Raw genomic sequence first — 11,843 nt, forward strand, 5'->3', positions numbered from 1 at the left:
ATAAGTGGATGCCACCTCACAGCAGAACCTTCAGAGCAGGAGGCCCACTGTCCATGGCATTGGTCCCTGGGCAGTGTGGTAACCAGCTTCTGCCTGGAGCATGGCACTTTGGGATCCTTATTCTAAGGGGTTCCCAGTCTCAGAAAGGAGAAGGCTGGTTCTCTGCCTTGTTAATTCACATCATTCAACATGTCCCTATTGATGCCTGCCTTGTGCCAGGTATTATGCAAGGTGTGGGAGAACAGTGGTGAATAGACAGACATGGTCCCTGCCTTTTGGGCTCAATAGGATAGTTGTGCAGAAAGCAAAGGTTGTGTTTCCTTTCCCTACCTACACTCTGTATCTCCCTCTTCTTTGTCCTTTCTTCTTTCATCAGTCCTCTGTACTCCTACTCCCAGAGGTTTGCATCTGAGGAAAAGAGCCACAGGAAGAGTGATGCTTATCCCAGGGCAAGAATCCTTAATGGCAGAATCTTATCATCTGGGTAGAAGATATTTTATGATAAATGAGCATCTTGTGGACCCTCCAATTACACAATCCTGAATCCCTTGTTTTATGATCAAGTTTCCACAATGCATTCAATAGTGCTGTAGCCTGGAAGCCTTGTGCAAGTACATGAAGGCTGCTCCAGAGTGCCAAGAACTATAGAGTTATAGAGAGACAACAAGGCTTGCAAATCAGCAGTTCATGCTGTCATTAGCAAATAAACAGCTGAGTGGAACTGCATTTCTCTGCTGAGGCTCTTAAATATTTGTCTGCTCAAGCTCCTAGTTTAGTTCCTGCTTCCTACAAACAGATTTATGTCCCCACATACACAGGAATGAGAGGTCTGCTGGCAGTGAGCCCCAGAGAGGTAGTGGGATTTGCAGAGGATATACTGACAAATACACTTGCTGGCAGCTGTTGGTCCCAAGAATTCCAGCCATAAGATTTAATTCCTGATTCTCCAGATAGTATGTGAACTGAGGATGGGTAGAGACCACTCTTGATCAAAGACAAGTGTTCACCTGAGGCCCACACCTGAGAATTTTGTTCCTGTCCCTACTAAGTATGATGTCTTTTCTTCTATTGCAGGACTAACCAATCATCTCACTTGCTAAGAAGTGAATGATAGCAAGCTTCAGTATTACTCTTTAGCAGAGCCAACAACATTCCTTTGAAATACAATTTTTTTTTTGTTGGCTTTAACAAAACTTCATCAGATCTTACTAAAAAGATCAGCATCTGGAGTTTTTTTGGATAATCCAACATTGGATCAAGTTTGGGAAAAAAAGTTCATCTTGCCTTGAAAATTTAAGGCAAGGTTACACTTGGGCATTCCAAGAGGCATAAGGAAAGGACAAGGCGACTATAATTAAGTAAGAAGGAGTGGCCATCGCCCTTTGTTAAGTCTGACCTCAATCAGATGGATGGGGCTTGGAACTTAGCTCATATTTACTGAGTAAGTAAATGATGGCCCAAGAAAAGAAATGGGCCAATGCTAAAATGATGAATAAATCAGGATCCCAATCAGGTCTGAGAAGGTAAGACCTAATTATTTCATCTTTTTCTACACAATGAATGTTTTTTTGTCCCTATGGGATAATCCCAGTAAAAGTTTGCTTATGCAAACTAAACTTGAAATTAATTTCAATTGTCCTTGGTAATCATCTATTGAAGACAGCATATAAGGGATGATGGTTATGCCTAAAAAGAGTTGTAAAGAAAAGTATTTGAGAATCTAGTAATGATTAGACTGATACGAACCCGGAATTCAACTGGGATAAAAATGCCTACCTGGCAGGTTTTTGTGCGAATTAAATGAATTAATGGGTATAAAGCATCTAGCACAATGCTGGCACCTAGGAGATGGCCAACAATTGTTAACAGCCTCTTCTCAGCCCTCTCAACACTAGCTGATTTTTAGCTGAGTCAAATAGCTGGTTTCTTTTACTTCCTTCCATTTCTAGGATTTCTTTCCCTTTTTATTGGAGATGTCACAAAGGTAAGGAATTACTTACTACCTGTCGTGTTATAGAGAAACTTCATCTTTGTAAAAGCCAAGAGTTTTCTAACCACTTGGGGGAACTTCTGTAGAGTCAGTCTTAGAGAACAACTACTGAGAACTGCTATTTTCAAGTGCTCTATGCTATTGCTTAGAAATGCCTATTATTTTTCCAGGAAAGATGCTTGGCCATGTTCAAGGGAGTTTGGCTACTGTCAGTCTCAACTCCCTTAACACTTCCGATATATTCAAGATAAAAGACATATGAAAGGGATATCTAGGCCCTTTGGTCAAGTTTTCCCATGATATTGGAAATCTCTTAGTTTTGTATCATCCTCTCCTTAAAATTTTCTCCCGATTGTCTGTGAGAAATGAAGTCCAAATCCCTTATAATGGCATTCAAGGATTTTTGCAATTTAGACCTTACCTTTCTTCAAAGTCTCGTCTCCCTCTCTCCTTGGAACATTTATCTCCTTCCCCATCTCTACAACAAACTCTTCTTCATCCTTGGAGAATCTCCCCTGTGAAGCTTTATGGTATTGGGTAAAGCAAGGTTCTTATAGTCCTTTCTTATTTCTTTCAATCCCACAGTACTTTTCATGTTTTATTGTAATTATTTTAATGTGTTTTTGTCCTCACTGAACTACAAAATCCTGGAGACCAAAACATGGGTATTGAAAGTCATTGGATTAAGGACTATGGAATGAGTTGAAAAGGAACAGTAAATATAGTGAAAAAGAACAGATGATAATTTATATTTACTTAATACCTGCTATAAGCTGTAGGGTGCTGGATGCTTTCCAGGATACAATTGATATAATCTTACTTAATCTATTTAACAACTACGCAGGGATTAACCCATTTACAGATTAGTAAATGGATTTAAGGATAGAGTGATTTGTTTAGATTAATTAAGGATAGAACCTAGATTTGAGTCCTATCTGATGCTCCAAAAACAAAACAACAACAACAACAAAAAAACCCAGGCTCTTTGCATTACACCAGGCTGGCTCGAGAAGGGAAATGCTACAATGGAAGATACAGGCTGGCATTAGTAAACAGTACAGATTTGATAGGGGAGAAGCAGCAGCTAGGAGACTAGCTAGGGGAGCAATTGAATTGAGGAGTAATGAGGGCCTGGATAAGAGTAATAAATAGAGACGGGGTGCCTAGGTGGCTCAGTAGGATAAGCCTCCGCCTTCAGCTCAGGTCATGACCACAGGGTCATGGGATTGAGCCCTGCATCAGGCTCTGCTCAGTGGGGAGCCTGCTTCCCCCCCTCTCTCTGCCTACCTCTCTGCTTACTTATGATCTCTCTCTGTCAAATGAATAAATAAAATCTTTTTAAAAAAGAGTAATAAATAGAGAATAATTAATGAAAGTGATAGACATTGACAAGGAGCCAAACTGAGAACCAGGCAAATGAAAAGCAGATTGATAGCAATCACCAAAGCAACACAGTACGTGGTCTGAATGTGGTTGCGGGCCAGAGGCCCTGTAGTAGGGACAGGACCAGCCCTTAGCCTGGATTCTCAGAGGTAGCTGCTCCTGGCCCTGTGTTGGGATACCGCCCAGCACCATGTGGAGAAGAAAACCAAAAAGACTCAGATTCGGCAAAGAAATCATAATCTGTTCAATCATATGTGCATATTTGAGATTTGACATGAGAGGTAGTCAAGGTATTTCCCCCCTAACTATGAGCCTAAGGGTGGCCTGCAAAAATAAAAGGTTGAATCCCATTCTCCACCAGCTCAGATTTGTCAAGGGGATATTAGCTGCTGTGAAGAAAGGCCAGTACCTTAGCCTTACAAATGCACTAACAGATGAGAGGGTTGTTTGAGTTGTGTTCAGCTGAATATCACAGTATATGGAAAGGTTGACCCTGAACTAACACTAAAACTCTTTGAAATATTGTTTAAATAGCATGATTCCACACATATGAATTTTTTCCTCACACGTTTTGGCCAAATATGCTATTTGCCAGTCTGTAGTATTTGACAAAATGTGTGGTCTGATGCTGAACACAGAATTGTCCTCCTGGTTCAAGTCTTAGATCTTTGCTCTTTTTTCTACTCTTTTCTGTTCTGCCTGCGGCCCCCACCCCCCACCCCCCACCCCGCAACATTTTGGAATTTTGTTTCTATAAGGTCAAAACAGTTTAAGGACAAGAACCAGATAACTGGGAAGAAGAGGTAGGACAAAGTAAAGACCATGATTTTTTGTAATTCCCTTTTATTTTCATTATTGGCCAACTCACTGGTGAAATATTCCTTTATTTGATCTTACCAAGATGGAAGTTGTATTTAACTGGAGATGAGAGCAATTATTCTTCTCTTGTAAAGTTGTGCTTTCTTTTTAGGAAGTATGATTCTTTCACAGGCATTTAATTCAATTTAAAAAAGAAAGAAAATTGAAGTTTTGGCAGCAAACTCAAGCATTATGAATGAAATTAAAATGCCCAAGTCTGTGCTCAAGAGCATTTTGTAGATTTATGATACTTTGAGATACTTTGAGATCTTCATGAATTCAGCTATTTTGAGTTTCAGTGACCCATGAAAAAGGCACTTTCATGACTGCTTTTTGTTTATATCCTCAACTTTTTTTTTTTTTTTTTTTTAAGAAAACTGTGGAAGTTCTGTTGGTGTTCAGACCTGGTCAATTTCATAAACTACCTATTTTTCTGGTATAGAATTGAAGGTTTTTGATATTTCAATCAGTGACACTTGACTGTTACACATGATTTTTTTCACTTTATGCATTATAGAACTAGATTTATCATGCCTAATATTTTTCCTTTAAATATGTGCCGGTTTTGCTTAGAAACATGTTGGGGAATTATATAGGAGCCTCACCCTACATTTCACTAAGCATATGGAAGGAAAATCATTTTGCAGGATGTAATTCTAGAAGCTAGGTCACCTGCAAAATCACTTTGGAATTTTATATCCTTAGGAAAAAAAAAAAAAAGGAGCCCTCAGGGATGAAATACCATATGTTAGGTGCAATGTGGGAATCTGAATCCTTTTCTTCTATTATGTAAGTTTTACAAACCACATGTTCATCCAGCTGCTTCTCATCAGTTTTGTTTTGTTCCCATATAAACACATACACATAAAATAGACAATTTTAATGAAAAGATAAATTCTCTTTTCCCCTTAAAGTTTCTTTGATGATGGAATTCATGTGAAGCTCTGAATTATAAAAATTTACAAGTTAAGAATCCAAAGGAGAATTTAAAATGAAATGCATTTTGATTGTCTCTTTGTCTTGTCTCCATTTTTCAAATATGTTCATTCTTTTAACTCTGTAAAACCACGTAGGAAAAGTACAATTTTAAAATAATATTAGCAAATAAGGTTTTTGGTTTCTTTTTAATGAAAAAAAGATCAATCAGAACATTTTGCTGACAAGATCAACACAGAGAGGAATACTGGTTGTTCAGAGCCTGTTGGGACATATCCTTACTGTTGTGTCATCTATTCTTTTTTTTTTTTTAATTTTTAAGATTACTTATTTATTTTTGAGAGAGAGAGAGAAAAAACACGAGTGGGGGGAGGGACACAGGAAGAAGCACACTCCCTGCTGAGCAGGGAGCCCAATGTAGGACTCCACCCCAGAACCCCAGGATCCTGATCTGAGCTGAAGGCAGATGTTTAACAGACTGAGCCACCCAAGTGCCTAGTCTCAGCTCTTTAGAAGCTGTTTGAGTATACAATCCAGTGTGTTTATCTGATACATGTTGATGTAAAGCTTTTAGCCGTCTTTATGTACAGCTTTGGAAAGTTCAAGAGGTACAGCATTTCCAGAAGTTACAAAGTAACATAGAAAATATTTGGTTGTACCTTTTATACTGAAATTTACTTAAAGAATAATAACTTAGATATCTATAGAACTTTATAGCTTTATGGTTTTCATATACATTCTCCCATTTAATACAGACAAACATATACCTCTTTTACCATGAATTTAAGGCTCAGGAGACATAGATAATTAAAATGAGTGTCGAGATCCCTGGGTGGCTCAGTCGGTTAGGTGACCAACTCCTGGTTTCAGCTCAGATCACGATCTCTTAGTCGTGAGATTGAGCCCTGCATCAGGCTCCATGCTCAGCACAGAGTCTGCTTCAGATTCTCTCTCCCTCTCCTTCACCCTCCCCCTCTATCCCTCTCTCCACTCATGCTCTCTCTCTCTCTCAAATAAATAAATAAAATCTTTAAAAATAAAATAAATGTGTGTCATACAATGGGGCCCATTCACTTTGGCAGTGTACTCTACCACATTAGGGTCATATGAGCTACTAAAGATGGATTAATTAGTTAGTCCCAAAGAGCCTTGTCCTTCTCTGAGTTAATGCCTTTGCCATTTGGCTGGTGACTTACAGGATATAATGGCCATACAAAAATAAATAAGGTAGGTTCTACATAAAATGGGATCAAGTCTCACAATATGTAGAATGTTACAGTTAAAGACACTTTATATACTTTGTGGTCTAAGCACTATTCAGACGGTATCCCTAATCCACCCACCCCTTCTGTTTGGATACTTCCAATAAGGGACATAGCACCTCACAAAGTAGCTTATTCAGCAAACTCATCATTTGCATTGATATTCTGGTCCAAGCCACCATAATCTCTTACCTAGCCCACTAAATTTTAGCAGGTCTTCCTGCTATCATCCTTGTCCTATCCCAATCTCCATGATCTCATCTTCATACTGCAGCAAGTGAACTTTTAAAAATGTAATCAAGACAAGTTATTCTCAGGTCTTAAATCCTCCAAGGTATTCCCACCATGTTTTAAATCTAAATTCAAACTCTTACTGTGGCCTTTAGGCCCCATGACCTGGTTTTCTGCCTACCATCTCCTGCCCTCCCCTTCTTAATTGCTCTGCCCTGACCACATGGGTCTTTCTGCTGTTCCCATTTTCATGACATTGGTATGCTGTTCCCTGAGCCTGCTGAGCTTTTCCCATGCATCTGTGTGTGGCACGTTCCCTTGTTCAGTCAGATCAATACTCAAGTATCATCACCTCAGATCACCCTAACTAAAATAGGTCCCCACAGATCACTCATAAACACTTGACCTGCTTTATTTTTCTTCATAGTTTTATTGCTCCTTTATATTATTATTTTTAATATTCAATTATAATTAACATACAGTGTTATATTAGTTTCCATATAATGACTCAGCAATTCTATATGTGTTTATTTGTGTGGATGTTTATTGTCATCTTCCCCAGGGTACTATAGCTCTATGAAGTAGAGACTTTGTCTCTTTCATTCTCTACTATGTTGTCATATAGTAGGTATTCTATATATGTTGATGGAATGAATAAATTAATTACTAGAAAAATTTCCTCTCTATTTTAAGACTGAATTTATGTGGAGTGAAAGATGACTCTAAAATTCTATCACTGGATAATTGAAAGAAGATGGAAGTGGGACAGCAGCAATTGTAGGACTAAAGAGTTCAGAATCACCGAATATCATCCAATCTACCCCCTTATCCTAGAGTTAAGTTGAATGATGACCTCTATACCAGCTAGTACATCATGGACTGGAATCAATGTATTGTGTAAATTTCCCTGATTTGTGTGTTTTCTATAACACCACAGCATCTCATTTAAATCAGCAGAAGGAATTGATGTTGGGGTATAGCTAAAATGACAAAAGAAAGACGATAAAATTCAGGTTTGGATATGCTGAGTTTGAAGTGTTACTAGAACATTTAGATTCAGATGTCATGTACCATATATGTAAAAACTGAAACTCAGAAATGAGCTCAGATACCTGTTTTGATTTTGTAATTTCAACTGTGGGAAAGGATGAGATTGCCAAGAGTAGAGAAAGAGGAAAAAAATAAAAGAAAAGGTAAAAAAGAGAGGGGGGAAAAAGGCAAAGGCCTGAACCTTTACATATGGAAGACATTTGCAAAGAAAAAAAGATCCACGTGGTCTCACACAGTCAAAAAAGAAAGAAAATCAACCCAGGATAAATACTAGGCTGAAGGAGATGCAGTTTCAACAATCTGGGATAGAAAGTCAAATTTCTCAGGACTGAGAGAACAAGGATGAGGGGCTTAATAGTTAAGAGCTCCGGAATTAAACTGTCTGGATTTAAATCCAGAGTTCAGCATTTACTGTATGTCCTCAGGCAAGATTTTTAATGTCTCTAAGCCTTATTTCCTCATATATTAAGTAGGGATAAAATTAATATCTACCACATGAAAGTGTTATGAGAAATAAATGAAATAACCCCTTTAAATAGTTTAGTCCAGTACATGACACCTAGTAACTACTTAATAAATTTAGATATTATTTCTCTTGGTAAAAGTTTAGAATATAAAAGAAGGAGAAAGATAAATTTTGGGAATTAATGGTATCAAGTGAAGATGCTTTTAAGTGAAAAATCCTGTAAAGAAAGGAAAAAGGATCACAAATTCAGGCTCAGGGCTTAGTTTTAGGGAAGAGAAGATAGATTTTGAAATAAGAGCACAAAACAGAGTATGAGGATGAGAAGAAATATGGATATTTTGATAAAGAGAAGTGTATTCCAATGTCACCTTGATGGATCATTCCATGGTCTCAGCTTGTTGAGAGTTTTTGAGTCCTTATTTCCTATAATGCTACATGTTAGCTGATAATTCCAACACTCTGAAGTGATAAGCTTGATAAGTTTGATAAGCACTGCAAAGAGCTAGGGATAGATTCCTACAACATGCTGTGAGAAAGCCTCTCTAAGTTGCCATTGATCAACATTGAATCAAGTGGCAATTGATTTAACACAATCTTTTTAGAATTTCAGGTTGGAAAGCATCTGATAAGGCCATCTGGCCCAATCTCCTCTAAACTCTCTCCACATCTCTAGCAGGTAGCTTCATACAATCTGTATTTGAAAAGCATCCCGTTTGACATCTTGCAAGCCAGACCTTTCTTCCTCAGGTTAGATTTTTCAGCATATAAAGTTCTTCCCACTGATTTACCATGGGCCTTGAACTGGTTACAGTCAATCACTCCTTAGGTTTAAGGGACAGAAGGATTCTTTTTCTTTTCTTTTTAAAAACAGATTTATTTATTTATTTTAGAAAGACCGAGAGAGAGAGAGAGAGAGAAAAGAGCAAGGGGACAGGAAGAGGGAGAATCTCAAGCAGACTCCCCACTGAGCATGGAGTCTAATATAGGGTTCAATCTCAGGACCCTGAGATCTTGAGCTGAGCCAAAACCAGTAGTGTAACGCTGAACAGACTGAGCCACGCAGGTGCCCTGACAGAAAGGATTCTTTCAAACAAATACATACCTGGGAATAAAGACACTGGTAATGACTGGTCTGTAACAGTTCTTTGTGAGTCACAGAGAATGACCTCAAGGATTCTTTTTTATTTGTTTGTTTGTTTGTTTATTTAATTTTTTGGTAGACAGAGATCACAAGTAGGTGGAGCGTGAGGTAGGGTTGGGGGGAAAGCAGGCTCCCCACTGAGCAGAGAGCCCGACGCGGGGCTCAATCTCAGGACCCTGAGATCATGACCCGAGCCGAAGGCAGAGGCTTTAACCCACTGAGCCACTCAGGCCCCTCAAGGATAGGTAAATTCTAATGTGCAATAGGAGAGGCTGGAACACAGAAGGTGCTTCAGAGCGTAAGATACTGCTAAAAGGGTTGGTCCTAAAGAGTTGCAAAACAAAAGCACAAGGTATCAGAGGAAGGGAAATATTGAAGTCATATTCATCCTTCATTACACCTTTGGCTTGTTCTGACTCTAGGTGGGTAATGAGTGCACTACCATCTAAAGAGGAGCCCAGGCCTGAGCATTTCCTCACCACCATCATGTGAAGGAGGACATTTCAATTACTGACAATGAGATAGTCCATTTAGTCCATTTAAATGGACCCAGGCAGCAGTACATGGATCTGGCCTAAGCTAAGAAAGCTAAAGGTATTCTCAGTCTACCCGTGGATAAGATTTCCAAACCCAGCCACATAATGCCATCCAGCCCGGTTCAGCTCAATACTCTTTGAGTTCAGGTAATCTGAACTTTGTGTTTCCTCACTTGTAAATTACCTTACCTATTAGAATTCAGAAAGCTGGTTAAAAGGCCTCTGGTGGGTCTTGCCACTTTTAAGTTCCATGATAGTAGCTCAGCTATAAATTCTCCCTGGAGACTCAAGAAGTCATGGCAGGAGGCAGGTAGGCAATGGCAGCTCCAGAATTTCAATCTAGGACACAACGGGGGTCAATTTTTTGAAGGGGAATGCTGCAGGCTTGTCATGGAGCTGCATCTTCTTGGCAAGTGGCTATTTGTACCTTAACTGCATGAGCACTGGAGGGACTTAGGAGAGGTTATCAAGAATTGGGGGAGGCTAACCTCCCCCACAAACAACCCCTTGTGCCATTTCTGGAAACAGTTCTATGTAGATGGTGTGGTAATTCTTCCAGCTCTATACTCCTGGTGATCTCCACAGCCTTTGTTCAGCTTTAAGAAACTGAAAGGTTCAGCAGTGGTATTTGAACATTACACCCACCGTCAGAAGATACTCTTTTTTTTATCAGGAAACTTTGGTTATCTTTGTGTATTAATTTTCTCTTTTGCCTGATTGTGTAATGTGAGTTGGTTAAGATTTGGCTAAGAGAAGTATAAAAGAGAGACTGCACAATTTGTTAAAAAAATAAATAAATAACAACAGCAAAGAAAAGAAATGAAGTTTAAACAATTCTTCTTCCTAATTCAACAATGAAATTATGACTGTTAATGAAAAATGAATTGGTCATGGTGCCTGGCTGGCTCAGGTCATGAGTTCAAGCCCCACACAGGGTATGGAGCCTACTTCAAAGAAAGAAAAAAAGGAAGAAAGGAAGAAAGGCGGAAAGAAAGAAAAAGGAAGGAAGGAAGGAAGGAAGGAAGGAAGGAAGGAAGGAAGGAAGGAAAAGAAAGAAAGAATGAAAGAGAAAGAAAGAAGGAAAGGAAGGAAAGAAGAGAGATGAACTGGTCTATTTTGGCTATGAACATTTTACCATTTATGATAATATCACCAGCATCAATACTAAACACTGTAGATCTATTAATAGCAGTTTTCATCTTTATAGTGTTTTACCAACACCTAATTAATTAAACAAACTTATTTTAATTAGTTGCCATGGTAGTAAATAGAGATACACAGAAATAGTTGCCTCCATCAAATCTGTTCTTAGTTCCTGAAACATAATTCAGTTTGGGCAATAAATCATCATTATGTAGCACTATAATGTGTTTAGAATGACAATTATGTTGTTATGTTAATAACAAGAAGATTTGCAAGTACACATAAAAACATGCAATAGCAAATATTTATAATTTTTATGTTTGTTACATGTAAATTTTTTACTGAATCTGATAGCTAGAAATAAAAATTTCATCTATAATTATTACTCTGTTTATATCTTATCTATTACGTTTCTTCCTGGGTACCCATCCTGAGGATAGGGTCATCAGAATGCCAGAGGCTACTAAAAAATATTCTGTTAAATTAACAGTGAGAAGAGGAGTTATGGAGGAAGGGGAAGATGACACAGTCACCATCTTCAAGTGTCTAATGGTTATAGCAGAAGGGAAGAGGAATTGGACTGATGGTTTATCCTCTGAGGTCCAGACCATAGAGCATTGTGGAAGCTACAGGAAGTTTGATCTGAAGCATCACAGCATAGTGGTTATGGCAAATGTTCTGGAGTCAGACTGTGCTTAAACCCAGACTCTGTCCCTTCCATAGGTCAGGCTACCTACTCTCAGCCACAGACCTGTTGCATGGGATCATGTGGGTATTACCAAAGTAGTGTACTGAGAATGAGCTCAGGCCCATGCCTACTATACATTAAGTAATGCATGAGTGTTAC

The sequence above is a fragment of the Martes martes genome, assembly GCF_963455335.1.
Source record: "Martes martes genome assembly, chromosome: 2".
Classification (NCBI taxonomy): Eukaryota; Metazoa; Chordata; class Mammalia; order Carnivora; family Mustelidae; genus Martes; species Martes martes.